Raw genomic sequence first — 20665 nt, forward strand, 5'->3', positions numbered from 1 at the left:
AAAAAAAAAATCAACTTTTTCCACTTTAAATTTTAGGGTTTGCTACTTTTCTTTGTTTGTTGACCAAAATCTTTTAGACTGAAGGCACGACAATGCAAGACATTTGAATATGTTAGGTTCAAATAGAGCTCAAGTGTTTGACATGACGAGATTTATTGAGACAAACTTTATTAAAAGGAAAAACTATGTTGGAAAAAAAACATGATTATAAATCCTGAACTTTTACTTAAAAAAGTATAGTTTGACTGAAACTGATGAAAAATGACCAAACCAGTAAAATCAAAGTTCAAAGTCTTGACGCTTAAAACAACATTGAATGTTATACCAGTCTCCTCCATGTTTGGGTTGGGACATGGATCGAAATAAACAGTCAAAGAATTTTTAAAATCTTAAATATTTATAATTTCAGGTTTTTTTCTTATTTCTTTTTTGCTCAAGTTTTATTTGCTGCTACCAATTAAGCGGGGCGAAACGTCATGATTGACAGCTGAGACCAGACTCCTGATTGGTCGAGCGAGTGCACAGGCGGGATATTTGAGACACGGCGGCCATTTTTTATTCTCCGTCTATGTGCTGGAGCCAGGATAAGCAGTTAGCTTAGCACAACACACATCTCATGTGGAGACGAAAAGGTCACTGAAGGTAAGTCCACCAGCAAACACCTCTGAAGCTCACAGACAACAGGTTGATTACAAAAAATCAGGAGTTTAATATGTAAGTTGTGGGTTTACAGACAGTTACAGGAGCTGACTATTTCCTGGAGTATTGTCCTGGTAGGTGGATTTAAAATGAAAGTAAATGCAAACAGCCATGTGTTTCCTCAGGTGTCTCTAAACTCAGTAAAATAAGCAAATGACTGTCAAGAAATAAAGTGAACAGCGTATTTCTCAAAATGTCAAAGGTTTCTCTCCACACCAGGGGAGTTTGACACTTTTTCATTGTTCTCAGATTCAACAACATGAGATTTATCTTTTGTTGTAACTTAACTGTCCTGAAAACTGTTGAAGGTGGTTTCCACTGGAATTCATAAATATGTTTTCATGATATTTTACACAATTGATTGCTTTTATGTGTGATGTAATATTTTGTAAATTTTAATTTGGGCTTGTCCATGTAGAATTAAGGGTTGGGGGGGTCATACATGGTAATTTGAACATTGTGTATTTTTTCATGATACATTCTTTAATGTGATATTCTGTCACTTTAATTTAGACTAGTTCATCTACTTTTACAAGTTTGCGTATTTTTTATGGTAAATATAATTTCTATATTTTATAATAGTGTGTCATACGACATAACATATATTTGTAATGAAACATTTTAGACTTGTACATTTTCCTTCTCAGGTTTTTTATTAATTAAATTAATTGTTTCTCAAGGTATTGTTTTTATAGCAATCTATCAACTTATTTTTTTAATTTATTTTTTCTCATGTCTACAAACCCCCACGTTCCCATGTGAATAACATTCTTTGTTAATTGTAATTTTCCTGTTGGATTAGATTTCCTCTGCTCTTTTCCACCAGAGGACACTGCTGCTCCAGAAACTCCACCAGGCTCTGCAGCCATGTTGGGATCAACAGGTAAGTCATCCTGGTAAATGTGGTGTTACACAGCTAATGGTTGAAGATGATTCACATCCTTAGGCTGTTAATGGTGCTGCTAAGGTCAACATCCGATCGTGGTATTGATGATATTGATGAAGTGTCATTATGTGATTTGTTTCCCTCCAGTCTGCATGTATTTCTTTTTTTTTTTTTTTTTTTTTTACATTTAACTTTACTTGATTAAATAGATATAACAAAAGGACTATAAAAGAAAATCATAAAAACCAGAACTATAAATAAAGAATATAAACATTCATCTATATTGATTTATATTAAATAAATAATTAAATCTTTCGTATTGATTAATTGATAGATTTGATTTTCCTTTCTAAAATTGAAATAGAAAGAAACTACTTTAATTTGAAAAACTAACATTTTTTGGCTTTAATGTTATTTTGTGATTTTTTTTTAATTTAAATTTTTCTTGTGCACATATTTTATTGTTAGTGTGTGCACATGTGACGACGTATGTTTTATCAGCTCCCAATTCCCTGGGCCTTGCTGCTAACTCTCATCCCACTTTAGGGACTGAATCATTTTTTGTGAGCATAACCGACCAAGTATGATTAGTTTATCAAACGTGTGCATATGTATTTCAAGAAAAAAAAAAAAAAAGTGCTATGATTAATTTACCAGCATTCCGCAGGGTCAAGGAAATTGATGCAGGATAATTGGGCACATAGGGAATCCTTGGCAATTTGTGCTTTCAGACTCTACTTGAGAAATTAGATGTCAGTGCAAATGTGAAATTGCTCCTCAATGTTCTCAAAGATTCCATGAAAGTTTAAATATAAATCTTAAGTATTTCCAGCAAAGGAATTCTTCCCCTCTCTTTTTTTGTGCCAACTTGAAATGAAGCCCTGTGAAAATGATCTGAATGAAGCGAAAGTGCATGAGGGGGGAAAGACACATCCGAGCTTGTGTAAAGTTCGGGGCTGCGCTCTGAGGAGGATGTCGGGGCTCTTGCTTTCAGTAAAATCCTCATACAAGAAATTCATTAGATTCCTTTTGACAGGAAGTAAAGTTTGAATTCATCTGAAGATGTGTAATTATAATATTCAAGATATGTACACCTATAATGCAGAAGATAACTCAGATGCTGCTGTATAGCCTACATTTTTTCCTTGAGGTTGTCGGTGTGGAAGTTACGAACGTACGACACATGTGTTCATATGAATGAGAATAAATGACATACGAGTGAATAATTCATATTAAGGAGCATATATTTGTCAGGTTCAGGGGGTCACTGAGTGATAAAGTTGCTCGAATGAAGTTCGACAATTTTATCCGAAAAAGACAAACTCCTTTTATTTGAATCCAATCTTCGTCAATTTAATTTTGACCAATTTAGCTCCAATTAGGATAACTGAAAATGAATAAATCATCCTCCTCCTCATCATCGTCATCATCGCTGGGTCTGATCAGAACTTGTGGGGAAATTTTCTATTCATGCAAGATCAAGACAAACTGATTGCTTCAAAGTCTTGCTCCAAAATCCTAGTTATATTTAAATGTTAGTGTTTATTCCTTGCGGACGCAGTGCAAGAGATAATGCTAAACAAGAATATTTTTGGTAAGCATACTACATACTGACACTCTGGAAAACGGCTTCATTTGTCCTCATTAAAAGCTTAAAAGTCCATGAATAAATAATCATTGAAGAGGATACTTTTTTCTCAGCTTTTTTTATTTTATCTTCGGCCTTATGCAAAATACACTCGCTGACTAAATAAATATGCTCCATAAAGGCTGTTTAGAAACATGCCCTCCCCCCTCTGCTTCCACATTTAGATGGCTGACATGCACCTAAAGATCAGATCCTACATTGGCTGCTGGTTTTGGAGGGAAAAATTGGACCTCCGAGAGTCAACTTAATGCAATTAAGTGAGGATGATGAGTCTTTCTCTCTCTGTACTGCTCGAATCAGTAAGCAAGGCAGAATCAAAACTTAAAGGCAAGAAGAAAAGAGGAGCGCGCTCAGGCTGGTCCCAGCGGTTTAATTATTTTAATTATCTCCCTTCTTTCAGCTTTCCTAAAAAAGAGGCCATTAAAGGATGCCCGTTTGGGTTAATCTGATTAAAAAAACAAGATGGAGGGAGAGATGAAAGCCTGCATATGTCAGTGCTAATCAGGGGAGTTAAAACTGCTATTTGTGAACTGGGACGGTTGTTAAAGTGGGTAGAAAGTGCGTGCAGTGTGAGTGTTTTTTTAAACGCGTTTTTCCTCACTTCAAAACACCTCCTTCCTGCAGGCTCTGTTGATAAACTCCTCAAACCAACGCCATGTTTGATTCCCCGCCGCGCTCTGAAACCGAGCTGGCAGCAGGTCGGGGTGAAACACAACGCGACTGGAGAGAAATAGTAAAAGTTTAAGTTCGATCCCCCGGTGGGTTCTCCTCAAGGAAGAGGCCATTTGAGCAAGTGATGAAAGCAACATTAGCAATTAGCACCAGACTGGATCGTACTTGGATTTGCAGAAAGTCGGCCAATGTTGCATGAAATTATCGATTTAACAGTTTGATTTGTGTCATGTTTACCAGCAATGGACATTATTATTATTTAAAGTGATGAAAGTGTTGTCAGTTTCCAACACTGATCAACTTGTCTCATTCATTTTATAAAACCACATTTCATCTTATTCTTTTTAGTTTCAAGATGCATGAAGGTAGAAGGCGACACGGAGTGTTGTGGTTTTATCGACAGTCAAAGTTTTGCAATTATAAAACATTTGTGGAGAGTAAACATGGAATTGTTCAAATATTCTCAAATTTAACTGTAAATTTGAAAATATTCCCTTCTGAAAATCAGTTCAGGGCGGTGACTCACGACGCTGGAGATCCACTCTGCATCAATCAGCAGGCTGAATGCAACACTGTCAAGTTTCATAATGCAGGGAGTTGTTAAAGTTCCTCTGACTGCAGAGCTTGACATTTGTTCAGGAAAGAACGAGCACAAAACCAGCACAGGTGTTGAGCCACAGCATGGCGAGAGAGGAGGGGGAAAAAAAAAAACAAAGATCTACTTTCAAACTAAATCAAGCAGAAGGAATGTCCTGAGTGTGTACAGAGATGGACGGGAGCCCATGCAATATTAAAGCGCCATGTCTGGCAATGCCAACCGTGCCACTCCTCTCCGCGGCTCCCGCCCTCCTGGCTTCCCGGCCATCGGCTCTTCCCTCAAGGTGACACTTCAAAGCGGGCATGCAGACGTGGCAGGCTTGGCTGTCGGCATGGAGCCAGCCCCCCCCACCCCCACCGCCGCCGCCGCAGCCACCCTTCCTCCCTCCTTCTCTTTCTCTCCCGCCCACCGCCCATTCTACCCCACTACCCACACCATCACCACCTCAAAGACTCAGCTCCTACCCCTGCTGGGCCAGGTCAGCGCCAAGATCCACACCGCTTGCCGCCTCGGGAGCCGCTGTCAAAAAACTCTTCCCCACAAGCTTAATTAATAACGGGCCATTCCTAATGCAAACCCTCTGAATCTGCAGCCTGTTTCCCTCCGATCCTATTGGTGAGTTCTGAGGCCTCGACAGAAGGCAGACAAGGAGAGGAGGGCTGGTTGGGGATGCATCCAAATCATTTGAATTTCGATGATTAGGATTCACATGCATTATTCTCCACGCTTTATAACCTATTTTCTGTGTTGTACAGTGTGCCTGCCTGCCCGCCTGCCTGTCTCTGTCTGGATGTTTTTTTTAAAGATGTCTCTCTTCTGCAGATGATTGGAGACACTCGAACCAAAGAATATAGGGCTGCTCTCCTTGGCCTGTCTGACAGGTGGGGTAGGAAAAACACAAACTGTAAATGTGCACACACACACACACCCGGTCTGCATCAGCTGGGTCCAGGGCCCGTAATCACCTTTCAAACCTGGAGGGAGAATTTTACCAAGCGCGCCGTGATCGATATTTGCCGATCCGTCTGCCCGTATCAACCTCAAATAAAAGCAGAGAGCAGGAGACAAGGCAGCACAGGCAGGTCGTGAGGAGGTCTGTGGCGCCCCCCGTTTGATGTCTGTGAAAGCGCTCATCAGTGTGTAGAACCGGCCTCATCTCGGCATGCCGGGTCACCGCAGTCTCACCCTGAGCAGTGCACGGCTGATTGTCTCGCTGTCGGGGCGAGCGGGGTTGTTGTTTTCCGAGGTGAGAGGACGGATCTTTTCCAGCAAGCTGGGCTTCTGTTTTTTTTAATAGGGCCCCAGCTCCAGCTCCTCGCAGGCCTGCTCAGGCCGACACGCTGATGATGAGGAGGGGAACTCATCCACACTCTCTCCTCCTCCTCCTGCCAGTCCTGGAATCATGTTGTTACTGTATTTTTATTCACGGCGTGTGCTCCTTTGCCTCATCCGTTGCATTTGTGATGGGATGAGCGGTGTTGGGGAAAAAAAAAAAGAGCAGGCTTTAACAACCTGCGTGCCTCGAGAAGCCGTGGTTAAATGGTGCACGGCTTGGAAACGTAAGGTCTGCAAGTGCGAGCTCATTCATGAGAGCGTTGTGGCATTTAGGGCAAGGAGCCGGGTACGTTCGCTGACACGCTGATATAATTAGGTCGTAATAAATAAGAACAGCAACGGGAAGTGAGGGCGTGTCCCAGCGGTGGCCATTTAGAGAAACCACATCAGTTGTGTTTTAAGAAAAAAAGTGACTTATCTACCTGGAAAAACACAGACTCTGTTTACTGCTCATTCTCACACACGGCTGCTCGGTGTCCTACTTGCAGAGTCGTTGTGAATATTGTTCTAAACCCCATGCCTTGGCCCTTTAAGTGAGCTAACTGGGGTGGCTGCATACTCAAACCAACCTTAATTAGTACACTTACTGCACAGCGAGGGCAGGTATGAAGTCGAGCCTCGGCACTGCGGTTTCCCTCAGATTAAGCCCCTTTTTAGACGAGGCTGTAACCTCCCACAATGGTGCGGTAATTAACTTCATTAGCCTTCGATTCTGTTTTAGTTTTGGCAAAGTGGGTGAGGCTTAATTCTGGCCTCCGTTGAGATAATAGTCGCTGAAATCGGCTAATCTCGTCTTTCTGTGTTTTATCTCGTCCAATGTTGCTGTATTTCACATGTGCTACCTGCTGTTCGTCTTGGCGACAGGCGTGTGCATGAGCGGGTTGTAATGAGTCAGGCATCGGGTTTTAATAAGCAGAGCTTTACCCACAGATCCTTCTGTGATTTGCATCCATGTCGGACACAAGGCGTAAAGCGGGGGTGATTGATTCATGGCTTGTCCCATATTGGAGCGAGAGAGAGAGGGAGGAGAGAGAGAGATAGAAGAGGGCCGTAGATTTATTATCAAGCTCAGCGACAAAGAGAGGAAGAGAGTGTGCATATGTTAATCCGCTGGCTGAACGATGATCAAAGACTGGAACAAGCTGAGCCCTGCTGATCGCCTCGGGGCACACGATGCTCTCCAAGCAGCTGGGAAAGTGTGCAGACGAGGAGTAAACAGATAGTTAGAAAAATCAATAACCGAGGTTCAGGCCGCAGCTTGGTGCGAAGGTCAAAGGAGGCTGGTGTCCGCGGCATGTAGAGAGAAGTCCGGAAACCAGGGGCGCTTTTAGACCAATTTAAGAGAAGTGATGTGTTTACTGCTGAGTTCTGTCCAGACATGAAGGAAGTTCAAGCTGAGGTTACGGCTGCTCTGGTCAACTCGGCTCTGTATTAAAGAAACACCCCGAAAAGACACTGAAACATCTGAGGACTGGATTCATGGGCAGTGGCGTCGTCGTGTGTTTTGATTGAGGACCTCACATCAGCTCATTTGGGTTTCAAAGGAATGAGGATTTTCTTTTTAGTGTCAAAACACCTCACGTGTGCAGCGTTTGTACGTTATCTATTTCACCTTCTTCTTTCTACTGACCCAAAGTATTCCCACAGGGCCTCTACCTCCGGTGCCCGGGCTGCTTTGGGAATTTGTGCCTCTTCTGTGATCCTGTCCACAAATCTGAATATTTCATTTGAATTTTAAAAATGTCCATCGTCAAAAACATCATAATCTCCTGTATGTCATCATTTGAATAATGTAGCTACACAAGCACATTCTCTTTCATCCAAACTACAGTATCTGTTCATATTTTTATTTTTTATCTGTCATTGCTGAATTAATCATGAATTCCTATCTTTGTTTGCCTATAGCTGAATAATTAAGATGACTTAGCTTTTTACCCCCAAGCTTTGGCGTCTATTGACTTCCTCCACTTCTGAAGAGGATTGTTTTTGTGATTAGTCACTTTGTTTAATCTAGTAATCATGGCATCCCCTCAGGCTAAATGCCTGATTCGTGCTTACCAGTTTATTTATTCATTTGTACTTTTGACGTGTTAATCTGCATAAACGGAGCAGAGCTCCACCAGGACCCCCCGAACGTCTCTCTGCACCTGTCAATTACGACAAATCCGAAACACCAGGAAGCAGCTGCCCTGGTCTCTGCACCTTGATCAGGGTAGAAGTCTGCCTGTCAATCAGGCCTGATCTAACCTGAGCTGTCAGGGAGAGACTGATACTCATCCCTTCATCTCCACCTCAGCTCTGCAGCATTAATTGAGCAGAACTGCAGCTAATTACAAGTGATGAGAGGATGCGTGTGAGTGTTTCAAAGAGATAGACAATACAGCAACACACACACAAGCACACACACATGCTCATTTAAAAATGGTTTCATTAATTATATTTATTTGTATAATGTATATTTCTGGATACTTTTTAGAGTATTGCAAAAAAATGGATCAAATCTTGTGTAGTAGAAAGTTGTTGTCTATCCTATCTATTTTGTTAATCCTGCTACTTTGCGGCTGTGGCTCAGGGGGGTGAACGGGTCATCCACTAAACAGAAGCGTGGTGGTTTGATCCCTGGTTCCTCCAGGCCGAAGTGGCAAGATACTTAACCCCAAATTACCCCTGACAGTTGGCCCGGCAGTGTGGGAATGAGGTACTAGTGTTTAGAAGTGTTGCATGAATGTGTGTGTGACTGGGCGACTGCGGCTTGTGATCTGAAGTGCTTTGTGTCATCAATAAGGCAAAAAGTGCTTTATCATTACAGTCCATTTATTCTTTAATCCTTTATTGTTGTCCCAACCTAGCAAGGTGGGAAAACACTGTTTTATGTGAGAATCCTCTCAAAGTCCAAAATCTAATCAGACTCAGATTCAGCAGCTGCATGAAAAAAGGTGATAGAACAAATGATTAGTTGATGACAACTCTGCTTTTTCTTTCATGATGTGCAGGAATGTTCTTTTCAAAACCCATCTAAGAAGTTTTTGAGTTGCTAATAAGCAAGTAGATGTATATGGCCAATATATAGCCCTCTGTGTGTTGCTACTGTACTTTACACTAAGTTTTGACCCACAAATTGTTGGACTGGATAAACCAGGAGACGTGACAACAGCCCAGACGTCACAAAGAAACTGGCTGACCTCTCCTGCCTCAGCCTGGCCATTAGCAAATCCTCCGATATGTTGTCGGACAGTTGGAGACCTATAATTTACTGCAGCGTGGCTCAGTTAGCCCTACAGCAGGCCTCTGGTTATCTGATGCAAATGTTCCCAAATGAAACGAATAGGAAATATCAACAAGCTCTGAGTAATTGCGGCTGATAAAAAATGCATAGGGGTTGTGGTGCCGGACTAGCTTCCCGCAGACGCAGAGAAGTTATCTCTCATTACCCGGACTGTGATAAAGTGCACCGACTTCCCTGTCAGGCTAAAGCAATGCATTCAGCCCTGTCTAATAAAGGCTGCTGCCTACCACGCACTTGCTCGTGAAATCCATTTGCGGCAGTTTGTTACAGAGGAGAAATATTGTTACTGGCTCCAACGATTAATTTTCTTTCTCTGTGCTTTGACGTTTGTCTCCGTAGTTAAAAATCCCTGCACATGAAGTCTGGATGTTTTATTCATTGTAAAAATTAATTTATATACAAGTATGGATGCACACTCCGAGAATATTTCCGTCTATACAACCCCCACAGTGCGCTTAAAAAGTAGTCTGGTGAAATTGTTCATTGGTCTACTGGGGATTACAATAACAACATCCACCTGTCTTTATTTGTTTCTGCCATAATTCAAGACTTCTGCCCTTCAACGTGTCATGTGAGTGTCAGGAGTCAGGACCGATGCTCTGATTCAATCTGCCATGAAAAACAGATGTTTGGCTCTGAGAAATCTGAATTATAAAGAGGATGACATGACGGCTGTCGCTGCGAGCACAGCAGGGAACCCAAACTCCACGAACCAAAAACATGAGACTACTTCATGAGGAATGGATGAGGGTGAATTTGTGGCAAAGATAAGATTTTTTTTCTGAATTTTGCATCTAATGAAAATCTACTGGTGACCTCGGGTCTTTGCTCTAACTCCAAAATGTATTTGATCAAGGTCGCCATCCTCCTCGGTTTCATCCCTGTCCGATTTATCGATTAAATCTGCAGGTGGAGGCAAAAATAGTGGTAAAAATCCATGTGGTGCTGCTCGCTACTGATATATCTGGCACAGGGGCGTAAAAGCGCCTTCAGGAAATGGATTGTCTACTATTGACAACGTCAATCAATATCTGCAACAACTTCCCTCCATAGGTTCATGTTTGTACTGGAGAATATCCGTAAATGGCCGTCTGCAGTGTTTCAGGAGGCCAAATTGATATCAACTTGAGAAAAGTGATGTAAAGAGCAAACGAGAGTCAGTCGCAGCTGTCAATCATAAGGTTTCACCGTTATTCCATCAAACATATTGAACAAACATCTGTATCATAATAACTATCTAAAATGACAGAAATTATATTTGGAAAAATGTAAATTTTTTGTTGGTTTAGTCCATGTCCCATCCGCTAACATAGAGGAGGCAAGGTTTATTGCCTACATCGCAGCCAGCCACCAGGGGGTGATCGAGATGATTTGGCTTCTTTTTTTGGGAGCTGTCATGTCATCCATCTTTAGATACAGTCATCGGTGTGACAGCATGAACTGTTCTGAAAACAATTTCGTTCAAGATTACAACATTAGAAAAGTTGAACTTGAATTTCACACTCACGCTGAAATTAAATTAATCTATTAGCGCTCAGGAAGACGAAAACTTCTGTTGTTCTTTGAATGAATGCTTTGTTGGGCAGCTGTATAAAGTTGGAGAGATTCTCAGTAAATGCTGAAGCAGGCAAAAAAAAAGAAAAATCCAGTTATTAATATTAACTCTTCTGCTCAACCTTTTCCAAATTCTTCTAAGAGAAAAGGATTCCTTTTTGATGACAGATAACATTTCTGTGAACTTTGAGATCTGCCTGTAGCCCCATGCAGATGAAAGGATCATCATCATAATCCCGGGAAAAAAAAAAAGAAAAACTTCGCTTCTTGACTAGGGTTAATGCTCGTGGCAGTGCACTGACGTCAACAGCTGTTCTCAAACAAGCCCTTTGATGACTCATTGACAGCGGAAGCTCCCAACTGCCACTTTCACTAACTGGGGAAATGTCAGCATCTGCACTCGACGGAGGCTGATCACAGTCCCTCTACAGGTCCCGCCTGCCAGAACGAGGCAGTGATGAAATAGCTGTTGTGTTAATGGATGTGAGAGCAATCTTGACCCTCTCCAAAGAGCAGCTCCGTCTCCATTATGAAGGGCCTTTGCTTTGGTCTGGATCAGAGCCTCAGCTCTCTCTGTGCCACGGGGAGTAGCCAGACAAAGGTAATTGTGCACCTCCTCTGCCCCTGCACCTCCACGTCAGGACTCAGGGGAGCGCCTGTGGAGGAAACAGATTTTGAAATGGAGAGAAAACACACACAGGCAAGTAATCATTAGGTCATTAGCACTGAGGTGACTAATTACCTAATTGTATAATGAAAGGGGGGAGCAGAAGGGGAGCCAGGCTACAAGGTGAGGAGAGGAGAAGGGGAGCAAAGGTGGAGTGTTTGGAGAAACTCAGGTTCATCTCCTCTCTTCCACCTCCCTGGGCTGGGCTGCAGGGGTGGGTCCCTTGCTACAGCTCTTTCCCCGCGGCGTCCCCCCCCAGCCTGCTGTTCAGGTCCCAGTGACATCTGCTCGTAGCACGACGTGCAACCCCCCCCTTTCGAAGGCCGGAGTCCAACCCCCCTTCCACACCCGCACTTGCCTCCCAGTGCAGATGTTGCGCTCCCTGGGTCCTGCCCGCGAGGAGAGCGTCAGGCCTGTTTGATGTGTGATGAAACGGAATCGAGCGAGCCACTCAGGGGCTCAGGGAGCAAAGGGGGAGAGGGAGTGAGGAAGGGTACTGGCGAAAGATGGGAGTGGGCTGAGGAGGAGGACAGGTGGGGGAGAGTACAGGGAGGAAGGGATGTTGGGACGAGTCTCATTACAATATAAATCAGAGCATGGGCACAAAGCACAGGGTTGGGACATCACTGCACTGGAGGTCACAAACCTGAGGAAGTGCGTGATGGGAAGGAGGAGAGGGGAGGAAACGGAGAAAAGAGAGATGAGGATAGGAAGTAAGAGACACAGGGAAAGGAATTGAGATAAGATGAAAAAATCAAGGTGAAAAGGAAAGAAAAATGGATGAGAAGAGACAAGTTCAGAGAAGGAAAGAACAGAGAGGGGAAACAAGGAAATGAGATGAAAGACAAATATGGGAGGAGATGAGAAGAAAAACTAGAAGAAGAAAAAAGAGGATAAAATGAGATGAGAGGAAAAGGAAATGCAAGGAGAGGAAGAAGCAGGAAATGAAAGTTGAGAGAAAGAACAAGAGTAGAGAAAGCAAGAGGTGAAAGGATGCATGAGGCAGAATGGGAGGAGAGAAACCAGAGAGGAAGACAAGGATGAAAGAAAGATGAAGAGAAAGTAAAATTGGAGAAAGCAAGAAATGAGGAAACATAAGAAGTGGATAAGAGAAAGGGAGAGTGAGAGGAGATAGGCTGCAAGTTAAGGAGTCCAGTGGGGTGACGAGGGCACTGGAGGAGAGGAAAGAGCAAAGAAGAAGGAAAAAGATGAAGACTGAGAAGACGAGATAAGGAGATGAAGCATGAGAAAAGGAAATTGGATGAAAAGAGACTAGACAAAAGGGGGGGAAAGGGAAGTGAATCAGAGAGGAGGCAAGAATAGAGGAAGTGGTCGCAGCTTTCCCTCATGTCTCTCTCTCTTTCTTCCTCCTTCCCTCCACTCGTTTGCTCCACGCTCCTCCACACTCCCTCATTTACTCTCCGCCGTCTCTGTAATCTCGCTCCCCGTGCAGTATGTTAATTATTGTTGTGAAAGAACGGGGAAAAGTTAATGATGACGAGAAGGAGGAGGAGGAGGAGGATGATGATGATGATGATGATGCGATTATGATTACACCGCTTAGTGCGGGCAGTGCCGTGCCACGTATTGAGAAAAGTTTAACGAGGGGAAGTGGGTGAGGAGGCACTACCAGGGGGGATCAGGTGAAGCGATGGATAGGTTAGCAGTTAAAGATCAAAGGGAAAAACAAAGGCAGATTTCAAACGGGCCCAGAGAGCTTGGCAACAGACCCGCGGCTCCTCTGATAATACTTAGATCTATAAATGTTTCTTTTTTATTTATTTATTTTCTTATTTATTTTTAAAATTATTCATCGCTGTAATAATTTGGGCCTAACAAGCACTTGAGGGAGACGGCTTCCTTTTGCATCCCCCCCCCACCTCCCTGTTTCTTTAGTTCCCCGCTCTGTGGTGCTGGGAGCTCGGGGATTTGGGGGCACTATTAGAGAGAATTTCTTTTATTTGCTGCTAATGAATGATATGCATGATACTATTTTCTTTTTTCTTGTGTACTTTATGGGGGTAACTGCGGGGATTGGGGCAGGAGCTAGAGAATTGGACTCTTTTTCAAGGCTTTGTTCGTTTAACCCTCTTCTCGCCTTCCGAGCGAGTGCACGAGGTTGTTATTGTCACTTTGCCGGATTTCCAATTCAAATACGCCATCGTACTTCGCTTGACACCAGCGATAAGGCATAGTTTGACTTTGTTTTGCTATTTTCAGTCACACTGTGTTTATGAAATATGGGTTAACTGGTCTGTAGATACAGGAGAGACACAGCAGGTCTGTAAACATCTTTGCCACAGAGACAAATAACTGCACATTTATTGTTCTTTATTGTTCTTGATTCGTAAGACGCTTCCTTTTTTTTTCTTTGCCCACATGTGAAAACAGAGCAGTTTATTCATTCTAATGCTTCATGAGCTAACACTGTAGGATTACATACATGTTTTATTTTTTTACTAGTACACACTAATAAATATACTTTGTATACAATTGGTCCACTGACGATACTAAGAAACTACAGTTATCCCCAACATGTAACATACGACATCTTAACGATTATCACAATCAACCTTAACTTGCCAAGTCAAGAAATTAGTCAGGGGGGCCACCACGTCAGTGCGTGAAATCAGGCCTGTTGGATGTTAGTCTCTGATGAGAAATTTCCCAAATGTCCATACTGGGAGAAAAAAAAAAATCTGTCACGTGCCTGAGTAACTTTGGGCACGTCGACTGGAGGAGTAGGGATTCGAACCCCCGACTTTTCAGTTTGTGGAAAAGCCACACTATCTGCTGGCAAGCTAGTGAACTCCTGCACACTGTCAAGTCAAACCTTACTGCCAATTCTGCAAAATGTACGGGAAAAAGATGGGATTGAAACATTAAAACACACGTTTCACTTTCATCAGGTTTGAACTCACAATTTGAAAACACACATTTATAATTTCAGTTTAATAAAAGTTAAATTACAAACATCTGAGACAATGATCATATGTTATTAATGTGATGCTTGTTTAATTTGTTTCTCATATGCAGGTCTAAAAACTGTCTTAAAATGAGAGTTAATTTTCCCTTGTTTTTTTTATAATTTTCCAGCAATTCATGATTATATTAAACGAGGCAAAGTAGGGCAGATGAATTAGCTCAAGTCAACAGAATTCTTGAAACAACTTGATATTTGTTAGAGCCCAGAGATCTGATTGCAGCCTTTACTTTTTTGTTTGTTGCAGAAAAAATGACAGTTTTAGGAGTCCACAACCAACGTATTAGTTGTTAAATCTGATGTTTCTTGCAGTATATTCTCCCGATGCCTTATCCTATAAAGTATTTATTTTGCTGTTTGTGCAAAGATGTTGATATTCGCCGGGGAAATACTGACCTTCACCTCTCTATGCAGGAAATAATGCAAATGCCTTTTAAAGTCTCGTCTCAGTTGGCTTTTGGAACAATTGCACACAAGCACGCATACATGCTGCCCATGCTTACGTAGACAAACAGAGGAACATAAACTATTTTGCCTGCAGTGATGGCTGCAATGCTATATTCCAAATGCTAAAACAGCTGCACACATCAGTGTTCTCTGTGCTGCGGTAAACATGGCCTGATAATGACCTCCCTCCAGACTGGAGAGAGCTGCTCCTCCTCGACTGTCCCCCTCTCCTCTCCTTCCTCTCCTCTCTCTCTTCTTCTTCTTCTTCTTCCGTGTGTGTGTGTGCATCGACCCGGGCCCCCCCGAAAAAACTTTGAAGTTGCCTCTCTGCCACCTTCAGTGTAAATCGGCAGCTTCAGATGGGAGTTGATGAAGGCTCTATTGTCTCCCTTTGGAGCGCGCTGCAGAAGAGGTTGTGTGATGAATGTTTGAGCAGCAGTGATAAAGCTGCACTTTTCCCATGCTGAGAGTCGTGCCAGAGGCTTCACACGCCTCGTCGGGCAGGAGGGGAGAGTCCAGGCTGGGCCGCCCTGATCTTTACCTCCTACAGTGGGCTATATAGATGGGGCTTCAGGGAGCTCTGCGGCCAAAGGTCCAGTGTATAAGTACAGAGCACAAGTCCATAACACACCTGAGAGAAAAGACATGTGTGTAGATGCACTGATTCACACTGATGCCGGCACTTTATTCTCCTCAAAAACAAACTTTGTACTAATATGTGCGAATGCTGAGGGCTCGTGTTCATGTTTAATTCAAGCCTGTAAATGACCATTAATTAATAAACCTCTCCATGTTGCATGAATGTTTAACTTTTAATCTGGCAGCAATCGACACATGCTCAAACCTGCAGATTGACTCAATTAGAGCAATCCTGCGGAATATGAAGCTCAGATGCAACTTGCCGACGTTAAATTCCCGTCTTTGTGTGTTTCTGCACAGCTTGTTGCTCCCCAAACCCTGAACATCTGTGCAGAGGGAAGGCGTGGTGGGGGGGTTGATGGCAGGCCACATGGGGAGGGCCTCGTCTCCCTCAGTCTGTCAGCCCACCTGACTGCTGCTGTGGCAGGCCCGCCCAAGGCAAGACCACAGGCTAGGGCCTCTTGTGGGCCTCCAGCAGGGCTCGCCAGCCTCCCTGAGCCCATTAGAGCACCCCTCCTTCCACCTCCGCCTGGGTAGCCCCCACCCAGCCCTGCAGCCCTCTGCCCCTAGATGCCATCGCTCTCCGTCCTTCTCTGCTCTGAGCAGAAATAACTCTATTGTTTCCTACTCTTTGCCATGTTGTGTCTGTAACAAGAGCAGTTTGGGGGCATGTGTTTTTTTTATTTATTTTTCTGCCTTTGCCTGCCTTCTCCTCAGGCTGCGAGGTTTCAAATCAGGCTCCTGAGAGGCTCTGGCTTCCGGTGGTGTGAGTGTATTTTTAGGGGACAAATCCCAGAAAGGCCTTTTTACAGTTACTGCACTAATGTGGTGTGACTGTCAAAGCCTCGTCGAGTGTCCACTGCTCCCCTGAACAATCCAACATGGAGAATTATGGAAGCACTTAACCGGGATTCACTGTGTCTCATAACAAAGACAAAAGAAGGGAGTATTTGCGTTATGTATTTCTCTCTCTGGCTCTTTGATTTAATGAGATTGTCTCCAGAGTGGCGGAGATTCTCAGATGCAAGGTGAGGTGGGGGTGTTGGTGGTGGTGGTGATGAGCGGGGGGGGTGTGTGTATATGATCAGATATTCTGGATATCCTGTGATTCTCTGTCTACTTGAGTCTTTTTGATCTAAATGAAACTACAGGGCGTAAAACGGACCCTGCATGTGAATCAGACCCGGCGACTTTGCATATGAGCTGCAGAAATACCAGGAGAGCAGATTCATGTTCAACCCCGGTTGTGGATGCAATTTGTGGTACGTGAGCTTCTGAAGCGTGCTGTAATGGTTCAATTTATAATTAATCATATCTGATTTGCCAGATTGCCACAATCTTGGGGAATAAAATTTTGGAGTGTTGGGGTTTCTAACTTTTTTAAGCATTAAGTATTTATGATTCTTGATGGATATATAAACTGTGGTAAATCCATCGCCTTGAATATTGATTATCTCTAATTAAAAATGCAGTCTGATGAGAAGGTTAGCAGCTTTCTCTGGTCAGCCTCCCCCCGATTTTACAACTTCCATATTATTTTTTTAATTCCTGACCTCCTTGTGGTGTTTCCCTGTTTGCAGTTCAGTTCGCCAATTAAGCTGTAGAGCTCTTTAACGAGCAAGTCGTTAGATCTAATTAGGATGTGGTTAACTGCGATGCATTAAAAGGCGAAACCCATCATGTTGAAGGATGGTGGTGTCGCTGCTAAGCTCGACTGCAAACAGCTGTCGACTTTCCTGAGAGGTTCAGGCTATAAACAAATACTCCCCTGAGCACAGCGAGAAGACGGGACACCTACTCGTAGAAAATGACATGCGATGTTACGAAGTTTGACGTGTGGGGCTGGAAAGAAATCTGTCTCCATCTTTTATTTCTTGGACATGATAAGGATTGTATAAATATTTATATACTTTGAAGACAAAGGTCATGCTACTCAGATTACATTTTGATCAATGTTACATAAGAAGATGTTAATCAGGGAAAAGTGGAAATTAATTGACCAGACTATTAAAAACACATTGTTTGTGTTATCCTGGAAAATAATTTCAGCATTCCCCTATTTTCCGTTACCTTACAATGAATTCCCAGGTATAGGTTTAGCTCCCTAGCCTGGGTGCCGTCAGAAAGGAACATTGAAATACTATGGTTTAAATTAACCTCACCGCTCCTGGTTATGTTGTAAAAATGCTATGAACACATTGCAAATGTAAATATTAGTCACATCGGGTAGTTTTTGTTCACTTGACATATCAAAGTTTCTTCCCAGTTTGATTTTAATGCTAACATTGACTTATGTGTTAGCATAGACTGTGAATAAAGCTACACAACAAGCCAAAATATCCCACATATGGATTCAGCCATCTTGTGCTGGTGACTTCTGGAGTGGTGCTCCCCTAAAATGAAGCCAAACCTTCTTTACTGATGTTCCTGTAACAGCTTAACAGCACTTTTACAAAATGAAAGTACGTCTTTTGGGGCAGTTTCTCATGGTTCCATGACTTCTAAATAGTCGTTGATATCAGCATGAGGATTCTGCGCAGGCATGTGGAGAACAATCCGCCCAAGCACTTTGGCAAAAAACGTCCCTTTTAACACCTGAACAGGTTTAACTGTTGTACAAAAAGACTATTTTCGGTGCTCTGAAGCGTTCGAAGACACTTACATTTCACAAACTCTTTCAGGTGAACGCTGTTTGGTACATATGGAGGAATCTGAATCTCATTACCTGAAGTCAGAATAGTTGGCAGACAGCTGTTTTTGCTAATGTGTGCACAGGGACGAGGGAGCAGGAGGAGGGGGAGGATGGCAGGGCGGTGGGGTGTAGCTGAGGATGTGCAGGTGCAATGTGGAATGAGACACGGGGAGGAAAGATAAAGAGGAAGAAGGAGATCATTGAGCGAGACTCGTAATGTGGGAGTCGCGGGGCTCGGCATAAATCGTGGTAGATTACGGAGCCTGTGGAGATCTTTCGACTTGTGTTCCTCCTCTTCCTGCCTTCTGTTTGACATGAGAGTGAATGAGGTAATCCACGGTGCTCAGGGGTACACAGGCTCTGCTCCCATTTGGGCTTTGAACCTTTTGCTCACCTCACGCTCGGTCTCTGGTGTGTCGTGGTACAGTCGAGCATGTCAGACAAAGAAATTAAAGATGGCAGTTTACAGGGAAACACTCGGCTCTTTCTGCAACACGGCTCCGAGAAAAACCTGACAAATTGATTTAAAAGGATGAAATACGTTCCCCAACCCACAAACGTTTTCCCCTCACCTTTTAAAACATATTTACCTCCCTGTCTGTTCCCTTTGTGTCACTTTGGGAGTGCGTGTGCACATGTGCACGTCTGTTTGCATGTTTGCATGTGCTCATTCATTTTTCATGCTTGTAATGGCACTTCTTTGCAGCTATTTCTATCAATCAGGGTCTTTTTTTGTTTGCATGTGAGCGCATACGATATGTGTGTGTTTTGAAACTGCTCTGCTTGCAAGTGTGTTTTTCAAAAGCAGGACTGCGACTGTTCCTTTGTTGCTCGCAGCTGTCCCACATTAGGGATCAGCCACTATTCCCCAGGCAGTAAAGGGTTTTCAGAGGCCTTACTAATTGGCTGTAATCTCCTTTTTAAACTTGAAAGCCGGCAAGCCTCCAGCCTCGCAGTTTACAAGCAATTAATGCAAGGAACACCAATATTGCTGGTCACAACTGGTGTATATCTGCTCCCTCTTCCTGTGGCTCCCTCTTATCTGATCTCCCGTCACCATCTCAGAGGCGGATTGACTCCTCCTGCGTGGTGGGCCTCGGTGTAAACAGCTACTCAGTAGTGGGGCCTTCTGGGGAAGAGGCGCGGCGGGGGGATTTGGTGTGAATCTTGAAGTGTCCGTGGGGATGATGGCAGGGTTTGGGGATTGGAGGGGTTTCCTTCTTAGGCGCTAATGAAATAATAATGCAGGGAGTTGGCGAGGCTGAAATTTGCACATGAAAATACTCTCCCTTCGCGCTCCTTGCATCTAATGTGCCGCCGATGACAATCCCTGCCTCTCGCAGTTTATATGCAAATGAGTTCTCGCTGCTTCTTCCTCCTCAGAGTCACGGAGCTGGAGAGAGAGAGAGCGAGATAGATGGAGAGATATAAAGTGAAAGAGACAGAGTGGGGCTTTTTTGTTGTGTTTTGTTTGTGTTTGTCTTGTTTATTTTTGAAAGGATTTTTAAAAGATGATAATATATTTTAATTTTTCTCTTTGTTTTTTTTTTTCCTGAAAGGCGATATGCAGATTCTCTGAAGAGTTTCAAATGCCAGACTTTTCTTTTTGCATTTAATTGGAACATAATGCCGGTAGTCTAAATAAAGTGTTTGTGTGAAGTAAGAAATGGTTGTATAATGACTCATTTTTGGGTTGTATTTGTTTTTTCTCCAACAAACAAGACTCATCATCCCCTCAGGAGTCTCCTCCACTCCTGCCTGTCTGATTATTCTCTTTCGATATAAATACTGTTTCCTCTCTGTGACCTCTGCTCCGTCTCGTTCACTCGTTTTTGTGGGGTTTTTGTCCGCAGGCCTTTGCCTCCTGCTCAGCCGTCCTGTCCTGTGTGGAGGAAAAGAGTTGAGTGTTAAAATCACATTACCAGATGCCCCAAGCTGCAAATTATGGTAAATGGAAACAGAACATACAAACACAACAAAAACAAACAAAAGAAAACATGGGGGTCTAGAAAATTAGCTAACCAACATAAATATTCCATTACATCTCACATCTAAAGGAAATGACTAGATCCTATGACTTCTGCAGAATAATTGTGACCAAACTATATCTTTTACTTTTATGTGGAAGAATATAGAATATGCAGACATTCTCAGCGCTTCGCACTATGTCCAAGGACAGGACGAGATGAGACGGCCAGGAAGACGCTCAGGTGCGTCTGTGAAGGTGAAGACAACGTGTTAGTTTAGCATTAGACACAACCAGCCGGTATGAAAGACAGATATTTTCTTTTCCCTCTACGCATTTGTGCATCTCTTGTACTTGAATTACTTGTGAGTCCATCTGCAGATGCTGAATGTAACTTAGAGAAAGGCCAGAGTCTACTTTGCTTTATTTATTTTATTTAAACTTGGTGTCTGCATATTTTACCACTCACATAAATACTTTTTGGTCACAGTAATTCAGCAGAATATGAAGTGTCTAGAAATCTCCATTACACTGATTACAGCAGACAATGGGGGACAAATTTGTTCAAATCGTCACCTTTTTTACATTCAGAC

The 20665-nt window shown here is 43.0% G+C and overlaps 1 long non-coding RNA gene across 1 annotated transcript in view; it reads left to right on the top strand.

Moving 5' to 3' along the window:
- The first annotated feature begins 578 nt into the window (after nucleotides 1-578).
- Nucleotides 579-20665, top strand: part of LOC138405437 (uncharacterized) — a 38285-nt gene continuing 18198 nt past the window's right edge. The window contains exons 1-3 of the long non-coding RNA XR_011239173.1: nucleotides 579-642; nucleotides 1526-1582; nucleotides 19960-20053. This is a non-coding gene — a long non-coding RNA (uncharacterized lncRNA). The remainder of the gene's footprint in view (nucleotides 643-1525; nucleotides 1583-19959; nucleotides 20054-20665) is intronic.

The sequence above is a fragment of the Paralichthys olivaceus genome, chromosome 18 (assembly GCF_024713975.1).
Source record: "Paralichthys olivaceus isolate ysfri-2021 chromosome 18, ASM2471397v2, whole genome shotgun sequence".
In the NCBI taxonomy this organism is placed as follows: domain Eukaryota; kingdom Metazoa; phylum Chordata; class Actinopteri; order Pleuronectiformes; family Paralichthyidae; genus Paralichthys; species Paralichthys olivaceus.